General features: G+C 41.1%; 1 protein-coding gene across 9 annotated transcripts in view; it reads left to right on the top strand.

Moving 5' to 3' along the window:
• WIPF1 (WAS/WASL interacting protein family member 1) overlaps positions 1-20,780 on the top strand; it is a 117,996-nt gene that overhangs the window by 71,672 nt on the left and 25,544 nt on the right. For 4 of the 9 annotated variants that reach the window (XM_036253676.1, XM_036253684.1, XM_036253677.1 and 1 more), the window contains exon 2: positions 3,026-3,279. The exons of the other annotated variants lie outside the window; for them this stretch is intronic. The gene's annotated coding sequence lies outside the window, so the exon portion shown is untranslated. The remainder of the gene's footprint in view (positions 1-3,025; positions 3,280-20,780) is intronic. 9 annotated transcript variants of the gene reach the window in all.

A 20,780-nucleotide genomic window follows, 5' to 3' on the forward strand; every position in this document is an offset into this window, starting at 1 on the left:
GTCTGGTTCAACCTTAAGATTCCTTATGTTAAGAAGCTGACGTGCCCTGGCCAGTTTGGCTCAGTGGTTAGAGCGTCGGCCTGCGGTCCGGAGAGACCCGGGTTCGGTTCCCGCTAAGGGCACGTACTTCGGTTGCAGTTTGTCCCCAGCCCTGGTTGGTCGTGCGGGTGGCAGCCACTCGATGTGTCCCTTCACATCGATGTTTCTCTCTCTCCCTTCCTCTCTCTCCCTCCCACTCTATCTGTACAAAAAATGGAAAAATATCCTCGGGTGAGGATAAAAAAAAAAAAGAAGAAGAAGCTGACGCTGATCTGGGAACCCCTCATCACAGAGGAAGGGCAGAAAGCACTCACGGCCTATACCTGTGTATCATCCTTTGCAGAGTGTGACCTCCGAGGCCCCTGTGGTCAGTGATAGGGTTGGAGCTCTCCCCCACCCACATCATTTCTCCTTTACTCCATCTTTTCCTGCCTCATTGCCTTAATCTATTGCCCCCCTTTCTTTTTGATTGGATCATTTGTTTTCAACTTTCTTAACCCATTCTTTTTCTCCCCACTGCCCAATGGCATAAGCTACCTGCACTGCATAAGACTGCCAACCCCTCTAGTGGGCTAAAGGGCTCACCTGTTGCTCTGTAGCATCTTCCTTCTGGAAAAATTTCCATTAACTGAAGTCTTCTCAAGAAGGTTCAAGTTTAGTCTTGGCATTCTTTATTTACTATGCCAGAGAGAGCAATCTTAAGCTCTTAAGAGAATGTCATGTTTTGGTAGAGTTTTTAGGAGTTATTGATTTTTGTTTTATTCAACAAACAATTTTGGGCAGCTACCAGGTGTCAGATGCTGGTCTAGATGCAGAGACGATAGCAGGAAAGAAGGTCCCTGCGCTCATGGAGCTTGAATTCCAGTGGGGAGAGACGTACAAGTAAATAAACCTTGAAATAAATTTAAGAATGTCAAGTGGTGACATGTATTATGCATAAAAGAGAACAGGAGCAGAGATGGGGAATAAATGGGGATATTTTTGCTGAGAACTGAAGAATGAGAAGAAACCAGGTGATAAGCATACCTGGTGAGAAGGCTTGTAAGTGTGAAGCCCCAAGAGGCAAATGAGCTTGGTGCATTTAAGAACAGAAAGGGCTAGAGGATAAATTAGCAAGAGGGAGGTTACTTGATATGAGGTCAGAGGACTAGGGAGGGGCTAGATATTGTGGGTCTTTGCGAGTCTAGGCTGAGAGTTTGGCTTTTAAAGTGAAATGAGGAACTGCCCTGGCCGATTTGGCTCAGAGGTTAGAGCATTGGCCTTAGGACCAAAGAATCGTGGGTTCAATTCTGGTCAAGGGCACATGCCTCCGTTGCGGTTCGATACCCGGCCCTGGTCGGGGTTGTGCAGGAGGCAACCAATCGATGTGTCTCTCGCATCGACGTTTCTCCCCCACCCCCATTTGAAAATCAAAGGAAAAATATCCTCAAGTGATAAAAAAAAAAAAGTGAAATGAGAAGCCATTGGAGAGTTTTAAGCAGGGGAGAAATATCAGCTTTAGGTCTTATGGGGCATGGTAGACACCTCATAATTGTGTCCAAAGTTGATTGTCTTTACAGGTTTTCATTAAAGATGAAATGGACCCAAACTCTAGACAACCACTACTTTCTTGCATGTCTCAGAGGCTCCAGGCTTCTCAGTGACATAGTATGTCACTACCTTCTAATTGAGCTGTCCCTGGTGGATAGGAATAGCCATGAACTGTATTCATACTGAATGTGTATGAACTGTATGCATACTGTGTGTGTGTGTGTTAGGGGTGCTCACTTAGAGAATTAAAAAGAATTCTGAAAATACAGAGAGACATAATCATATTACCCATGTTCTCTTTTTAGACACAACTACAGTTAGACTTCCCCATAGATCCACTGAGGCATTTACTTGGTAGTTGGTCAAGTTTTCTGTTTTCCTGAGCTGGTCGAGGGGGAAGGAGATGACAGCTGCTGGCCTCCACCTCTGTCCAGCCCCACGCCTGCATTTGTTATTCATGTACAGAGTGTCCCTTGGGCTCCAGACCCTGTGTTAGGCAGGAGGGACACAGCCATGCCGTCAAGAGGCTCCAGGCAAAGTAGAGGACTCTCGGGCACTAATCCTGTAATGCTCTGTGTCCAGGAATTCTTCCATGGTCTGGCATCATGATAACTCTGCTCGTGCAGCTAGACTCATATCTCAAAGAATTGAGAGTCTGAAAGAACCTTAGACGTCAATTATCCCAGTATTCCTCTGTAGAAACACTTCCGATATTTTGAGTAAGACTGTCCTAAGCATCACGGGAAATTACAAGCATTTTCAGATTATTTAAACATACTCAAGGAGTTGGTATAATAGTTCTATTTATATTCCATTGCCCATCTACCTCTTAGGGTCCTTCAATGAGATATCTAGCTTTCCTTCTGCATTCATGATCTCTGTGCTTTTGTCCAGCATCCCTAGGAGAGTTATTGTTACCCCACTAAACGTGAAGAACAGAAATATAACATTTTGGCATAGAAAGTTCTGGATCTTCCTATGACCCGAGCTGTACCAAAATCACATTTCAAAACTCATTTGCTTTCATTACACCTGGCCAGCTCTCTTCACCTGCATCTGTGACTTCCCCCTTACAGACTTGAATGCTCTGGAGATGAGGAAGAACCATGTATCCTAACTATCCGTGTCTTCAAAGCTTTTAGTTCTTGAGTAACTCTTTTCCTGAAGACTAAATGGTCTAGTTCATATTGAGAGTGATACTTTCTAGTGGAATTTCCCTGAAGGAATCTCAGGTTCCATGAACAACTGTTTCTGTGGAGGCACCTAGAGCAAAGCTGGGCAATGAGCTGGATAGGGGTTCTGATCTCCTCCACCAAACAGGTGTGTAACACCTTGTGGCAAGGAGAAACATTGAGTTTTTTTTAGTTTAGGTGTTCTTTGTATTTTTTTGTTTATTTTTTATTTTATTTTTTTGCTTGCTTCTTAAGCAAAACCAATCTAGTTTCTTTTTCTGCAGCAAAGGAGGAAGGAACAAACAGCAAATTAATCATACAGGAAGCGAATAACCGCAGAAGAACGTCTGCTTCTGACTCAGTATGTCACATTTAACAAGAGGCTAGAGCTTGTCCAAAATGGCTGTCCAAAAACGACCCCACATTTGTGTTAGAAGATGATGCCTTTTTCAGGACAGTCTTCTCTCTGGGCTCGTGTCTCGCTTGCTCTCTGTCGGCCTGTGTCCCCGATCATGCCTTCCTACGGCATCCTTTAACGGTAAGAAAAATTCTATTTAAACCAAATATAGTTTCTTTATCAGCTAGAGGGAAGAACTAAATGGCATTTAATGGGCCATAGTATGTCGAGATAAAGTTTCATTTCTCAGGTAGAAGATCATGTGGTCTATTCCTGGTGCACTGAATGCCACTATGGTCATTGCCAGTAATTGGTAACTTGTGTTTGGAGCCAAAATGTAAGCAAGATTATCAGTAGCATTGTTCCTGATCACTGGACCATTTGGATCCACAGGACTTGCCCCTGTTTAAAATGGGGGATTATGTTGGTCAAGAGTGTAACCTTACGGTGTATGGTGCGGTTGTCCACACAGTTGCCTTTGAACTGTTTTCATGCTTTGACCAGCAGCAGCAAATGCTTTTCAAGTAAAGGGGGTCACTGGAGGCTACAAGATATAGACTTGTTACTTAAGTTCAAATGCTAAACTAAACCATTTCTAAGCAGTCTTTCAAGAAGACAATTTCTCTTTAGATCATTCTATTCAACATCCTAACAGTGCAATGCACAACCACGACTGCTAATCAAATTCTGTAGATTCAGTATAACTATTTACATTTAATATGATTAATATTTTGGCATAAAATATTGTAGTTTTAAAATTTCAAGTCATGTGCCCAGAGACCCACAGAGCAGGATTAAGGAAATTGCTTTTGTATTAAATTTTTTTTTCTCTGGGGCACATATAAAAAAGCAACTTGACATTTATATTCCTACCTGTCCCCTCATGAAGAAATAGAAAATAAAGCTTTAAAATTTTAAGAGGGCACATGCCAATTTAGTCAATAAGTACAAGTTCTTTAAAATAATTCAGTGGCATAACTAGGCTATACAGTTGGAAATGGAGAAGCCATACAATGACAAAAAGGCTGCAGGAAGATTCTAATTAAGAAACATAGAACAGCTGGATAGAAAGAGAAGCCGATGAGAAGCCTGGGAAAGGTTTTGAGGTCAATTCATGTGGAAAATACCTTTACTATTCACTTGGATTGGGGGTCTTAAGTATTATACGTTAACTTCATAAAGTTATGTTGCTTCTGAACTGAAACAGCATCTAGTTAAAACTCTTCCTTTTGTAGTCCAAAGAGATTTAAATGATTTACTTAAAATCACAGTCAGTTTATCTAATGCTCTTTGAAAAGTTCATTCATGGGTCAACTGTTCACAGCTTTTCAATTACTGTAGTATCTAAACTTTTAAAGGATTACACACACTGTGAATGAATTGCAGTATTAGAGAAATCCCTACGCTGAAAATCATCCCTGGGGTCCAGCAGCAGTTTCACCCCGATCATTGATTATATCAAACTCAAATCTTGCCTATAGGTTGGTCTATGCTAAAATGTAAGAGGAAATGAGCTACTGAATTCCTGGACCTTCTAAGTTTTATGCCCTTTTGAAGGCTTGCTTACACGTCATTTACTTTGGAAGTTTCTGGTTTACTCATTTTTGTTTTACCAAGTTTTCATACATTCTGGTTGGAAAGAGCCCTTCCCTTTCCTGTCATAAATACCTCAGTATTTTGCAACCCTCACTTCTGAAAATTAAAACTGAAAAAAATACTAGAATGAAAAATGCCTCAATTAGTATGCTTTTCTGAGACATTTTAAATGCACTTTATACACACCTCTCGTCACCATTTATTTGAAATGCAGACATTTACTGGGGTGTGGACATATGGAGTAAGGTTTAAATCAACTTGTGTTTTCTCTTTTTCGTTGTAAAATAAGGAGGAAGATGGTAACGTTTATTGAGCCCTTACTTTGTGTTAGGCTCTTTACTTTTGCTTATTTTATTTTTAAAATCAGCTAAAGTTATTAAGCACTTGCCTCACTTAATAACTCTGTTTAATAGGTACCATTTTCTCATTTTATTGTGGGAACTGAACTGAGGCTAAGTAATTGCCCAAGGCCACCTAACAGCTAAATGTGGAGGAGGTGTTTTGAAATTTCAAGAGCTTTTTTCCTAAATGCAGTTTAGGGACAAGGAGATGACCTTTTCCAGTCCTGGGAGTTAGGGATTATACAAATGCTTTGTTTTAAATGTCACAGCAACAGTAAATAGCTTTAAAACGAATAAGACATTTTCCTTTCTAAATCTTTTTGACCTTTGAAGAAGTAACTTTGGTAACGCTTCTAACTTATATAAGAAGGCTTCACTTAAATATATATATGTATATTTAAAAAGAAACATCATCAAGAAAACAAAGGCTCCACTTTCAACAATAAAATGCATCAAGTGTGTTGACATATATGTAGTGTGTGAGTGTGTGTAATGCATGCATGTATGTGTGGGTGAATGCATGTGTGTGTGTGGTACATGAGTTTGTGTGTAAGTGCATGCATGTGTGTGAATGTGTGCATGAGTGTGTGTGTGTATGTGTATGTGTATGCAGTGGACAGGGATAGATCTTAATTCCATGATAAAACTAAATGTGGTGCTGAGGATTTAGGAGAACTTTAGCTTCGAGATATGAGCCCCTTAAAGAGAATACTTGGCAGAGATGGAAAGTAGTGGGAGAAAATCAATACTTTTTAGTTATGTGGATAAAGTAGAAAAGGGTTTCCCTTCCCTTTCTCACAGTTAAACAATAGCAGGTAGGTGGATCATTCAACTTACCTTCATTTTCTCACTTTTGAAAAGGTTTGATGTCTATGAATTTCCATTAGTTTATATGACAGCAGGTTAAAAAAATATTTTTACTTCCTAACAACCTTTATTTCTCTAGCAGTTGCTTTTACAGTAAAATTGTGAGTTGGTGTTGTATTAATTGTAATGACATTGTAGATGTTTCAAAGTGTCTTCTCTGAAAAATGCTTTTTCCACCTCCCAAAATTAATCAACTCTTTATCCAAATGAATTCTAAACAAAATATTTCTAAAATAGCCAAGCACCCTCTAAGTACAGCAGAGACACAAACCCTTACCATTGTGCCTAGAAGCAGAATTAACTTAAGCTGTCATCTTAAATCATGTTCAACCGGGAAAGGAGCAAGTACATTTTGAGAAATGAGGGGTTCCGTGTACAAGAAAGCTTGTGTTCCACATTCAGCTCAGCCCGAGAATAGCAGCAATAACAAATTAGGCGAGGCTGTTGCTTGGCTTATTATGAAGACTCGCGCTTCTCTTCTCTACCTTTGCTTCCTCTTAGGTTGAGCAGCCTTTTCTCTTTCCTCTAGTATTGATTGCCTCATTGCCTGCAGCCCTCTGAGCTTAGGCCCAAGAAGAGGAAGAGTAACAATAATAGAAACACACTTTATGCAAAGATGTTAAATTTTCTAAAATGGCCAAAGGACATGCTAGGGTGGTGGTGGTGAGGGTTGAGGCACAGAGGTGTTGCACTGTGACTGGTGTCATAAAATAGAAACTATAGGCGAATGCAGCTGTAAAAAGGTTGTGCTAAAGAAACAGGATGGCTGTGGTTTGCTGTGAGCATCAATTTTCCTGTTGAGCATTTTTACAGGAAGTTGAAGAACAAAGCCAACTTCATCTTAATTTGTACTGATGGTATTCAAATCTTAAACACACCCCACTAAGTTTGCATGATGGAGGAGCCTCTAAAGAACAGATTTAAGAATAATTAAGTGGGAATCCCAGCACTATGGGCTTTTTAAAATTCAGGATTTTAGCAGCAATTTGAGTTGGCTAAATGACTTTATTTTTCCGGTGTAACTTGGAGTGGATTCATTGCCTTTATAATGAATGCCTCTGGAATCTTTCTTTATGGTTGTAATAAGTCAATATAAATTTAAGAGCCTTTTCTTATTAAAACATACATAATACATATTAAGTTATATGTATTATAAATTTCCTTCTGTTAGTATTTATTGGTTAAACAATTAGGTGTATATATAAATAGGTGTGTGTGTGTGTATGTGTGTGTATGTCTGTGTATTTATAAGCTAGAAGGATATACATCAAAACATTAACAAGAATTATCTGGGCATCATTAACCCCAAACCTTTTCACCTAAAATTTAATTATTGTTGAATGCTTCCTTCAGTGGTTAAATACCACTGTTGTGTTTTATTTTCATCATTGTGTAATTTTTTTGTCTGTTGTTTTCTAAATGAATAAATGCTACTTTTGGAAGCAAAAAAAAAAAAAATTCAACCGGAAGAAGCCAAGAGCATGTGAAAAATACATACATTAAAATAATTTAAGAACATTACATATAAAGTAAAATGTATGAATATAAATACAAATAAGGTATAGAATAAAAAGTAATGAGGGCAGGAGAGCATTTGGACCTTGGATTTGTCCAGTTGCATTATTTCTATTATAGCTATCCTCCCAACCAAATTCATATTCAATTGATTCATCTTTTTTGAAAAAAAGTTTAATTTTCTCCCATTTGTAGGATAGTATTTAATGGTGACTTTTGGCATGATTCATATGGCAAAATGCTTTATATTTTTGAATACCCTAGTCCAAAACGGTGATAAAACCTAACTGGATAAGCCTGCTTCTTATCATCTCTAATAGAACATGGCTGATTCAGCAGGGGCCCTCCCGACCCCCAACACACACTCAGGAATAGGGGAAACCTTCTGAGGATTAGCAGATGTTTTCACTGGACAGTATTGGAAATCTCTCCGTTCTTCATGTCATTCTGTGGTATGGGCCTCACTCAGCATGATCTAAAATGAATTCGCAGTTGGCTCTAAGAAACTAAGAAACAGTTTACTTAAATAACCAGGTAGTTCTCTTGATCCTAAGAAGGTGGATCATTTTACACTCAGAAATAATTCTGCTTTCTTATATGAGCACATTGAGCAAGAAACCAAAGTTTCCTGGACTGAACTGTAGGCTGTGGTGCAGCCTCTAACTGGCCATGCCTTTGGGGAGAATATGTCTGTTACTGAGGAGTCCCCCTCACAAGTTTTCCTCATAACCAATATTACATATTTGGAATGGCTCTGAGCCAGGGGATGCTCTGGTTGGTCTAGGGTCAATATGTGATGCTGTCTAGTGTGAGTGTTAATCCATGATGTTGATCTGATAGCCTCATAGTAAAACCAACAAAGCCAACCATTTCTTTCACAGAACTAGGCAATTCCAGGATGTCTAACTATTGATACATGTTGTGTGTATATGTGCATGCATATGTGTAGCAACAAAGAATAACCAACTAATGGAATTTTTAAAGTCATTTATGCAAAATATTCTGTTCTATTCTCTCAACCCCTAGAGCCAATCCCTTTTTAAAGGTTTAGTGGTAGCCCTGGCCGGTTTGGCTGAGCAGTTAGAGCATCAGCTGGCAGTCCACAGTGACCCGAGTTCAGTTCCTGCTAAGGGCATGTGCCTCGGTTGCAGTTTGTCCCTGGCCCTGCTTGGTTGTGTGGGTGGCAGCCACTCAATGTGTCCCTTTCACATTGATGTTTCTCTCTCTCTCTCGTCCTCTCTCTCCCTCCCACTCTACCTGAACAAAAAAATGGAAGACTGTCCTCGGGTGAGGAAAATAAATAAATAAATAAATAAATAAATAAATAAATCGGGTGAGGATAATAAATAAATTAATTAATTAATTAATTAAAATAAAATAAAATAAAGGTTTACTGGTAGATCCATCCACTCACCTCAACAGTTTTTCACCTAAAATTTGATGATTTTCTTGGGATTCCAAAATGGCGGCAGAGTGAATGGAAGCTACACAGACCATCTCCCAGGGCCAAACTGGAATTACAACTAAAATAAAAACAAATCAATGGGGAAAAAGCAACAGAAAAGCAGCTTGCGAGGACCATATAACCAGGGACGCTGACTCGATCCTGGTAGGATGTGGAGGCATGAGAAGCGGGCTGGGAGCCCACAGACAGCAGCGGCCTTAACTGTGAGCAGCGCCCTTGGGTTAAACTCCCAAGCAGCTCCACAGCCCAGACCTGGGACAGATGCTAAAATAGCCACAGCCACTCATCTTGGGCACCGGCAGAGGGAGGGCAGACTGGACTGGAACTGTGTGGGGACACTCGGGATTTGGAGGGCATTTGGAGCTTTTGCTGAGTTGCAGCCACGCAGGACAGTGGCCATCTTACTCCTTCCCAGGGCTCTGGGGAGAGGCAGCAGCCCCTCCATTGGAGATTCAACCCCACCCAGGTGGGCCATTGAAATGCAAATTGAGGCTCATTAACAACCAGCATCTTCCCCACCCTTGGGAAATCCTTTTACCCTGAGCACCTGAGGGAGTTTTTCATTCAACTGAGAACCCAAGGCTCTGCAAGTAACTGCTGCTGATAGCCTCCAGGCAAAAAGCTAGAGAATAACTGAACCATTCCTGGGCTAGCAACTCTAACCAGGAAAGTAAGACTTGACAGTGGTGTTTAATGTGGGTCCTTCCTCACTCATCCAAACACAGGAGACAGAGCCACAAACAGCAGAACACCAACACCCACAGGGAAAATTTGGTAGGCTCCAAAGCCCACTGTGATAGCCAAAATAGTGAAACACAGCAAAAGAAAGCCAAATGAAAGAACAAGAGACCTCTACCAAACATGAAATAAACGTGGAGCAGTTAAGCAAATTAACAGAGCTAGAATTCAGAGCCATGATCTTGAGGAAGCTCAATAGCATGAGTAAGGACATCAACACCATGAGTAAAGACATAGAAATGTTGAAAAATCAACCAATTGGAAATTAAAAACCACCAACAAGAAATGAAGAATGACATATCAGAAATAACACATTGGAATGTCTAAACAGCAGAGTAGAGGAAGCTGAGGACTGGATCGGTGAATTAGAAGACAGGATAGAAAAAATCAACCAATCAGAAAACCAAAAGGAAAAAACAATTAAAAAACAGGAAGACAGCTTAAGAGAACTGTGGGACAACTCGAAACATAATAATATTCGCATCATAAGAGTCCCCGAAGAAGAAGAAAATGAGCAAGGGTTAGAGAATATATTTGAAGAAATAGTGACAGAAAACTTCCCTAATTTTGTGAAGGAAGAAGGCATTCAAGTTCAAGAAGCACAGAGAGCCCCAAGTAAGAAGAACCCAAACAGGCCCACACCAAGACACATAGTAATTAAAATGCCAAAAATTAAAGACAAAGAGAGAATCCTAAAAGCAGCAAGAGATAAGCAACAGGTTACCTACAAAGGAAACCCCATAAGGCTCTCAGCTGACTTCTCAACAGAAACCCTACAGTCCAGAAGAGAATGGCATGAAGTAATCAAGGTCATTAAAACAAGGATCTGAATCCAAGACTACTTTACCCAGCAAGGCTATCATTCAAAATAGAAGGTCAAATAAAAAGCTTCCCACCGGGGACGGGGCGGGAGGGGGTTGGGGGGGAGGGTGTCAATAGGGTAAAAAAGGAGAAACATCTGTAACAAAAATAAAATTAAATAAATAAATAAAAAAGAGCTTCCCAGACAAAAAAAAAAGGCTAAGGGAATACATTAGCACCAAACCAGCACTGCAAGAAATGTTAAAAGGACTGCTGTAATTAGCAGAAGATATAAGAAGAAAAATAGAACCACACTAAACCAAAATGGCAATAAATACGTACATATTAATTATCACCTTAAATGTAAATGGACTGAATGCTCTGATAAAAAGACAGAGAGTAGCTGATTGGATAAGAAAGTATGACTCATCTATATGTTGTTTACAAGAGACCCACCTCACAACAAAAGACTCACATAGGTTGAAAGTGAAGGGATGGAATAAAATCTTCCAAGCAAACGGAAAGGAAAAAAAAGCTGGGGTAGCAATACTCAGATCTGATCAAATAGATTTCAAAATGAAGGTCATAACTAGAGACAAAGAAGGCCACTACATAATATTGAAAGGATCTATTCAACAGGAAGATATAACCTGGATAAACATATACGCATCCAATATAGGGGCACCAAAATATATTAAAAATCTTTTGGAGGACTTCAAAGGAGAAATCGACAGCAATACAATCATAGCAGGGGACTTCAACAGCCCACTGACATCACTGGATAGATCCTCTAGACAAAAAATTAGCAAGGAAACAGAGACTCTAAATGAAGCACCAGACCAAATGGATTTAATAGACATCTACAGAGAATTACACCCCAAAACTAGAGAATTCACATTCTTCTCAAGTGCACATAGAACATTCTCGAAGATAGAACACGTTAGGACACAAACTAAATCTCTACAAGTTCAAGAAGATTGAAATCATATCAAGCATCTTCGCAGATCACAATGGCATGAAACTAGAAATCAATTGCAATAAAAACATGCAAAGACATTTGAACACATGGAGGCTAAACAGCATGTTATTAAACAATGAATGGGTTACCATGGAGATCAAGGAAGAAATTAAAGACTTCCTGGAAACCAATGAAAATGAACACACAACAACACAAAATCTATGGGATGCAGCAAAAGCAGTTCCAAGAGGGAAGTTCATAGCACTACAGGCCTACCTCAAGAAACAAGAAAAATTTCTAATAGACTATCTAACCTCACAATTTAAAGAATTTGAAAGCAAACAAAAAGCAAGCCCCAGAGCAAGTAGAAGGAAGGAAATAGTAAAGGTCAGAGCAGAAATAAATGACATAGAGACCAAAAAAACAATTCAAAGGATCAATGAAACAAAGAGCTGGTTTTTCTAAAAGATAAACAAGATTGATGGACCCTTTGTTAGATTCATCAAGAAACAAAGAGAGAGAACCCAAATACACAAAATCAGAAATGAAAGAGAAGTAATAACTGACACCACAGAAATACAAAAGATCGTTAACAACTACTATGAACAATTATATGGCAACAAATTCGACAATCTAAGTGAAATGGACAAATTTCTAGAAACACATAGTCTCCCAAAACTGGACCAGAAAGAGATAGAAAACTTGAACAGACCAATAACAACTAAGGAAATTGAAGAGGTAATCAAGATTCTCCCAGCAAACAAAAGCCCAGGCCTGGATGGCTTCACGGGGGAGTTTTACCGAACATTCAAAAAAGAACTAACACCCATTCTCCTCAAACTATTACAAAAAATTCAAAAAGAAGGAAGACTTCCAAAATTATTTTATAAGGCCAGCTTAATTCTAATTCCAAAACCAGAAAAAAAACACTACAAAGAAAGAAAACTATAGGCCAATATTCCTGATGAACATAGACGCCAATATCTTGAACAAAATACTAGCAAATCAGATCCAGCAATACATCAAAAAATTATTCACCATGACCAAGTGGGATTCATCCCAGGGATGTAAGGCTGGTACAATATTCTCAAATCAATAAATGTGATACACCACATAAACAAATGAAGAATAAAAACCATATGATCATATCAATAGATGCTGAAAAAGCATTTGACAAAATCCAGCATCCATTTCTTTTTTTTTTTTTTTTTTTTTAATTTATTTTTTTCCCACATCTTTATTGTTGGATGTAAAATGTATTACAGATGTTCCACAGTTTTCCCCCATTGACCCCCTCCTCCCCACTCCCGCCCCCCTCCCACCTTTTCCCATACTATTGTCCGTGTCCATTGGTTATGCATATAAGTTCTTTGGTTTATTTCTTCCCACCCCCCCAACCCCGTTCCCTTTGAGGTTTGTCAGTCTAGCAATCAATTTGTGCTTCTTAATCCCTTCACCTTTTTCATCCATTCCCCCAACCCCTTTCCCAACTGGCAACCAACAAAATATTCTCTGTATCTATGAGAATGTTCCTGTTCTTCCTGTTCATTTTGTTTGTAGATTCCATTGTTGATAGATACCAGCATCCATTTCTGATAAAAATGCTCAGCAATGTGGGAATAGAGGGATCATATCTCGACATAATGAAGACCATATATGAAAGACCTACAGCCAGCATCATACTCAATGGGCAGAAACTAAAAGCATTTCCCTTAAGAACAGGAACAAGACAGAGATGCCCACTTTCGCCACTCTTATTTAACATAGTACTGGAAGTCTTAGCCACAGCAATCAGACATGAAGAAAAAAATAAAAGGGATCCAAATTAGAAACGAGGAAGTGAAACTGTCATTATTTGCAGATGACATGATATTATACATAGAAAACCCTAAAGACTCCATCAAAAATCTACTAGACTTATGCCCTGGCCGGTTTGGCTCAGCGGTTAGAGCATCGGCCTGCGGTCCGGAGAGACCCGGGTTCGGTTCCCGCTAAGAGCACGTACCTCGGTTGCAGTTTGTCCCCTGCCCTGGTTGGTTGTGCGAGTGGCGACCACTCGATGTGTCCCTTTCACATCAATGTTTCTCTCTCTCTGTTCCTCTCCCTCCCTCCCACTCTATCTGAACAAAGAATGGAAAAATGTCCTCGGGTGAGGATGATTAAAAAAAAAAAAAAAATCCACTAGACTTAATAAATAAATTTGGCAAAGTAGCAGGATACAATATTAATGTCAAGAAATTGCCCTGGCCGGTTTGGCTCAGCGGTTAGAGCATTGGCCTGCGGTCCAGAGAGACCCGGGTTCGGTTCCCGCTAAGGGCAAGTACTTCGGTTGCAGTTTGTCCCCGGCCCTGGTTGGTCGTGCGGGTGGCAGCCACTCGATGTGTCCCTTCACGTCGATGTTTCTCTCTCTCCCTTCCTCTCTCTCCCTCCCTTCCTCTCTCTCCCTCCCTCTCTATCTGTACGAAAAATGGAAAAATATCCTCGGGTGAGGATAAAAAAAAAAAAAAAAAAAGAAATTGACGGCATTCTTATACACCAATGATGAATTCACAGAAAGAGAAACTGAAAAAACAATCCAATTTATCATCGTGGCAAAAAAATTAAGATACCTGGGAATAAACTTAAAGAAGTAAAGGACCTATTTGCAGAAAACTATAGGACATAGAAAAAAGAAATAGGGGAAGATATAAAAAAGTGGCAGCACATACCTTGTTCATGGATTGAAAGAATCAACATCATTAAAATGTCCATACTACCCAAAGCAATCTATAGATTCAATGCAATCCCCATCAAAATACCAACAACATATTTCACAGAACTAGAACAAATACTTCAAAAGTTCATATGGAACCAAAAAAAGACCCCAAATAGCCTCAGCAATCTTGAAAAGGAAGGACAAAGTACGTGGGATCACAATACCAGATATCAGGTTATACTACAAAGGTACTGTAATCAAAACAGCCTGGTACTGGCACGAGAACAGGCATATAGACCAGTGGAACAGAAGAGAGAACCCAGAAATTGACCCAAGACATTATGCTCAATTAATATTTGACAAAGGAGGCAAGAGCATACAGTGGCATAAAGAGAGCCTCTTTAATAAATGGTGTTGGGAAAATTGGACAGCTACGTGCAAAAAAAATGAAACTAGACCATCAACTTACACCATACATAAAAATGAACTCAAAATGGATAAAAGACTTAAATGTGACCCGAGAATCCATAAAAATTCTAGAAGAAAATGTAGGCAACAAAATTTCGGACATCATACGCAGCAGAATTTTCACTGATACATCACCTAAGGCAACAGAAACAAAGGAAAAAATGAACACATGGGACTACATCTAACTAAAAAACTTCTGCACAGCAAAAGATACAATCATCAAAATGGAAAGGCAACCCACTATATGGGAGAGTATCATTGCCAATGGTACATCAGATAAGGGGTTAATTCCCAAAATATATAGAGTACTCCTACAACTCAACAAAAGGAAGACAAAGAACCCAATTAAAAAATGAGCAGAGGAGCTGAATAGACACCTCTCCAAACAGGACATACAAATGGCCAAGAAACATATGAAGTAATGCTCACTATCACTAATCATCAGAGAGATGCAAATTAAAACAACAATAAGGTATCACTTCACACCTGTCAGAATGGCTGCCATCAACAAATCAAACAAGTGTTGGCGAGGGTGTGGAGAAAAGAGGACTCCAGTACACTGCTGGTGGGAATGCAGACTGGTGCAGCCAGTATGGAAAACACTATGGTGTTACCTCAAAAAAATTAAAAATTGAACTGCCATTTGTCCCAGTGATCCCACTTCTAGGAATATACCTTAAGAAGCCTAAAACATCAATCAGAAAGAATATATGTACCCCCATGTTCATAGCAGCACTATTTACAAAGCTAAGATCTGGAAACAGCCCAAGTGTCCATCAGTAGACAAATGGCTATAAAAGCAGTGGTACATATACACAATGGAGTACTATGCAGCTGTAAGAAAGAAAGATCTCTTATCCTTTGAGACGACATGGAGGGACCTGAAGAGTATTATCCTAAGTGAAACAAGCGAAGCAGAGAAAGACAAATACCACATGATCTCACTTATCTGTGGAGTATAATGAACATAACAGTCTGAGGAATAGGGTAGACCCAGAGACGTGGAAGTAGGGTACAGACTGACAACCCTCAGAAGAGGGGGTGGTGGGGAGAGGGGAGAGATAAACCACAGACCTTATGTGCATGTATGCATAACCAATGGACATGGACAACAAAGCCGGGACAGGGTGGAGGGGATGGGGAGGAGGGTGTCAATGGGGTAAAAAAGGAGAAACATCTGTAACAAAAATAAAATTAAAAATAAATAAATAAATAAATAATAAATTTGATGATTTTCCTAACAATGTATTTAATTATTAAATAAAACTTTTGCAATCACTCACATACTCTAGAGTTTGGGATAATTTTTTGTTTCTTTAATGTACGACAATCCAGAGATATTTTGGGTAAGAGATCAATTGATGGATATTTTATTCAAAAGACATTGTTTTGTAATTTCCACAGTAGATAATAGGCAAGTGTTAGTTTGCTAGGACTGCCATAACAAAACCTCAGATTGGGTGGCTCAAATAGCAGAATTTTGTTATCTCCAAGATCAAGGTGGTTTTCCCGAAGACTCTCTCTTGGCCACCTTCTCCCTGTGTCCTCACATGGCCTTTATGTTCATGCATCCCTGGTGTCTCTTCCTCTTCTTGTAAGGACCCCAGTCATATTGGATTAGGGCCCACCCTAATGGTCTTATTTTAACCTAATCACCTCTCCAGAGGTCTTATCTCCAAGTAGAGTCACATTCTGAGGTACTAGGAGTTGAGGCTTCAACATGTGAATTTAGGAGGGATATGATTCAATCCACAATACTGTGTATGAAAACAAAAAAGCTATTTCCATCCCTGTGGTTTACTCTGTGCACATAAAATTCAACACACAAGGTGAACGTTTTAGAAAAATCTGGCTTTCCCTCCTATGATCAAAGTTATTTGAACAGTGAAATGATTATTTAAAATAAGTTAATTCTCAAAAGTGTATGTTCTTAAAAATTTAATGCCTGGGGTAGGGCTGGGATTGGAAGGCAAGGATCATTAAATGGGTAGACCAGTGATCCTCCAGCTTTCGGGAGCCTCGCTATGGTAGAAGGCAGAGCATAGTGATCTCAAAAAGCACACAACTGATTCTGATGCAAGAGACAGCCCACACTTCAGGAACCCGGCCCTAGTCCTTTCCCTTGTTTGAGGACAGAGCTGCCTTTCCTGCTGTGTTCCTATCTCCCAAGGGAGGAACCACATGTAGCAAGGCCAAGTCTTCAGATCCCACCCACACAGGACTCAGGGCAAAGCAAGAGCCTCGGCCAAGTCGCCAGCTTGGTCCCTCTAGCGGCACCCACAGTAGCAGGACTCGTGCTCACCCTCAAGGAAGACAGATCTAGACCCACCTATAGCTGCTTACTCTATCAGCCATGCTGAGAGGTTGCCTGCATTGTGTCATTTCATCCCCCAGGACCCCCACTGAACAGATGGGAAAGGGAGGCTCAGACAGGATAGATTCTTATCTCAGCTTATTAGGTAACAGAGCAGAGAGTCAAAGTCATATTCTCCTGATCCAGGTCTCATGTTCTCACAGGGATTCTAACTCTTCATTCCATAGACCACACCAGTGTCTGGTGAAGCCCAAAGGACTCCTTCTTGGACTGTTAGATGCAGAAAACAAAATACAGAGGATTGCTAAGGAAACCAGTTATACTGAAATATGTACAAGCTCTAACAGATCTAAACAGTGCCATCATTTTGAGAGAGGTCTGCAACTATTGTAATATGTCTGACAATCTGTTGGTGAAATAGTTTCAGGTACTGTGATTTCAGGTTTACATTCATAATTGAAAGAAATGCCAATTTTTTGTTAGGGGATATAAATGTCCTTTTCTTCCTTCAGGTTTCACGAACCCCTGAATTTGATCCATAGACCCTGCAGGTAGAAGGATCCAGGTTAGGAATGCCTGGTTCCTTAGGGTCTAGGCTGCTTTTGAGCCCCTCAGTAAGGCCCAGTTCTGGTTCTAAGAGGGGCTGTTAACTCCATGAGAGGCGGGAAGCCAGGGCTCTCCCAAGGCCTTGGGTTCTGCTCCACTGGCAAAGTCAGGAACTGCCGGGAAAGCAAGGCCGTGCTTCACGCCAGCGAGCCCCGCGGACACAGGCCCGATTCTTTGCCCAAACCTCACAATGCATAAGGGCTGGTGCTGGGAGCCATTCCAGTGGCCAGTACATGGCTCATTTATGTGACACCTGGCTCTTCCACTCAACACATATTTAATGGGAACCCTACTTGTGCCAGGTATTAGGGAGACCTGGTGGAGGTCACAGTCTGGTGGGAAGACAGCCAAGAAATGGGCCTGGTGTGGGCCGGGCATGGGAGACGTGAGATTGGTCTTCTTTGACCCATGTGGAAAGGTGGCAGGATTGGGGTTTCTTACAAACCTGGACAAATTCGGACAAGCAGCTGTTCATCTAGGAAGGAGCAAAGAGACCACGGAAGCCTCTGTAATCACCTTCAGCATTGAGGAGGGACGGGGAGTGGTTTATCTGGAGGAGAGGGAGAAACGGGGGGCGGGAAGCAGCAGCAGCGGAGGGAGAAAAACCGCTGACCCTTGAACAACCTGGGTTTGGACTGCCTGGGACCACTTATATGAGGAATATTTTTCTCCATAAGTACTGTAAATGTATTTTCTCTTCCTTATGCCTTTCTTAATAACATTTTTTCTAGCTCACTTTATTATAAGAATATAGTATATAATACATATAACATATACGTGTTAATTGACTGTTACTAGTAAAGCTTCTGATCAACAGTAGGCTATCAGCAGTTCACTTTGGGGGGAGTCCAAAGTTATGTATGGATTCCCTAGCCACCCGGGTTGTTCAGGTAGTCAGGCCTGCCTCCCCCACAGATCCTGCCTCTCCCTGTCGTGTGTCTGAGGCGGCCAGGAGGGGAGCCCAAGCTTCTGTGGTCCAGGATTTTATTTATAAGCCAGTGAATGCACAATCAGAACCATAATAGCAATGACAGAAATTGTAAAATAATTAAAGAGGACTTGCAGGGTGTTAAGCCCCCTGAAAGCATCCCTATACCACAGTCTGGCCCCTAAGATACAGGACCGAAGTTCAATTTGATCTTTGCAACCAGAGGCTGACTCATGAGAACCAAGCCCATCAGAGGTTCCTAGTGGTTGACCAGAATCTGTCCTTCTCAGTATTAGGATAACAGGATGACAGGTTAGTTGGTGAACATGGGGTCCAACATAATAAATTCCAGTGTTGAGGGGCATTTCATCCACCAGGCACATGGAGCCCATCTCTGGGGCCCTGTGGAGGGTCCCCAGCCAAACCACCTTCTTTTTTTGTTTGTTTTTTATCCTCACCTGAGGACATTTTTTCATTTTTTGTTCAGACAGAGTGGGAGGGAAAGAGAGGAAGAGAGAGAGAGAGGGAAACATCGACGTGCAAGGGTCACATCGAGTGGCTGCCTCCCGCATGCATGACCCAACCAGGGCCGGGGACAAACTGTAACCGAGGTACATGCCCTTAGCGGGAACCAAACCCGGGCCTCTCTGGACCGCAGACTGATGCTCTAACCGCTGAGCCAAACCGGCCAGGGCCACACCACCTTCTTGTTGCACACTTTCTCCAGCTCTGAGAATACCATTGCTTTGGTTGCAGCACTGTTCACAGTCAGCTGGACCTGAATCCAGTTTCAGATCCCAGTCCTTCCTCCTGGTCCTGTGACATGTGTGACTCTGCAGCCTCCAAAGGTGCCTTCTGCAGCTGGAGAACCGCCTTGACAGAACCAACACAGGCACCAGCCCTGCTACACTGCCCGCTTACTTAGCCCCGTGGGGACCTAATAGTTCTCATGCAGAAAACCAATTTGAGGAACACAGTTTAAAAGAATCCTTGTCTGGTCTGGCAGGTGTGGGTCAGTGGTTGACCGTCAACCCATGCATCAAGAGGTCTCCGGTTCGATTCCCAGCCAGCAAACATGCCCAGGTTGTGGGCCCGATCCCCAGTGGGGGGGCATGCAGGAGGTGGCCAATCGATGTTCTCGCTCATGGATGTTTCTCTCTCTCTCCCTTTCACTTCCTCTCTCTCTAAAATCAATAAAGGGGAAGAAAATTAAAAGAATCCTTGTCTGAGACAGTCTCTAATTGAAAAACAGATCTGACCTAATTTACATGTGAGCAGTAGCACTAGTTAGCTAGCCCTTTACCCGCCTAAAATGCTTACCTAAAAAGAGCAGGGGTTGAAAGGACTTGATTTGAATGAATTGTGTGGGTCTTTTAGTGAGTTCCTTAATTTCCCTGCATCTCAGGGTCCTCCATAAAGCTAGTAAAATTGGGCAGTGGGCAATGTCTGTAAACATGAGAGGCGGTGAGGAACGTCAGGCGATGGATCCGGACTGAGGAACAGTGTGGATCCAATCGAATGTTGATAAATGAGAGCTGCTATTGCCGCTATGGGATTTTTAAAATGCACTTTCTAGATGGCCCACTCGGACAGAACTCTCCACACTGTCCTCACTCCTGTCTCCCAGCAGCTTTGGCAAGTCCGGCCACATCCTTTTAGTTTTCCCATTCCATTTCTGGGCACAGAAAGCAAACCGGTTAGCTAGCAATGCTTTAACATGGCCACTTTCAACCTTTTTTCTCATGGCACACCTAAAGTAATTACTAAAATTATGTGGCACACCAAAACATATATTCTTTGCTGGTCTGACAAAAAAAAATAGGTGTAATTTTGATTCATTCACACTGGACAGCTATTGTTGTGTTGGCTGGTGTAATTTTTTTATTTGACAATCTAAGGGAAAAGAAGTTAGTGCCCCTGACTAAATTGTCATATTTTAAAAATTGCTTGTTTAAAAAATTCTTGCATCACACTGGTTGAAAATTGCTGCTTTAATAGAATGTGTTTGTTTCAAGGTGTAAGTTTTCCACATTAATTTTTAGTGGTTGAACTCGATTTAAATTCTAAGACACTGTTTTCTGCAATTAAGAGACTATGGAAAATAGCCCTGGCTGGTTTGGCTCAGCTGTTAGAGCTTCGGCCTGTGGACCAATGAGTTGTGGGTTCGATTCCAGTCAAGGGCATGTACCTTGGTTATGGTTTGTCCCCGGCCCCGGTCAGGGTCGTGTGGGAGGCAGCCAGTCGATGTGTCTCTCTCACATCAGTGTTTCTCTCTCTTCTTCTCTTTCTCTCTCCCTCCCTCCCACTGTATCTGATGATAAATAGAAAAATATCCTTGGGTGAGGATTTA

Source organism: Molossus molossus, unplaced genomic scaffold, assembly GCF_014108415.1.
Source record: "Molossus molossus isolate mMolMol1 unplaced genomic scaffold, mMolMol1.p scaffold_m16_p_11, whole genome shotgun sequence".
NCBI lineage: Eukaryota > Metazoa > Chordata > Mammalia > Chiroptera > Molossidae > Molossus > Molossus molossus.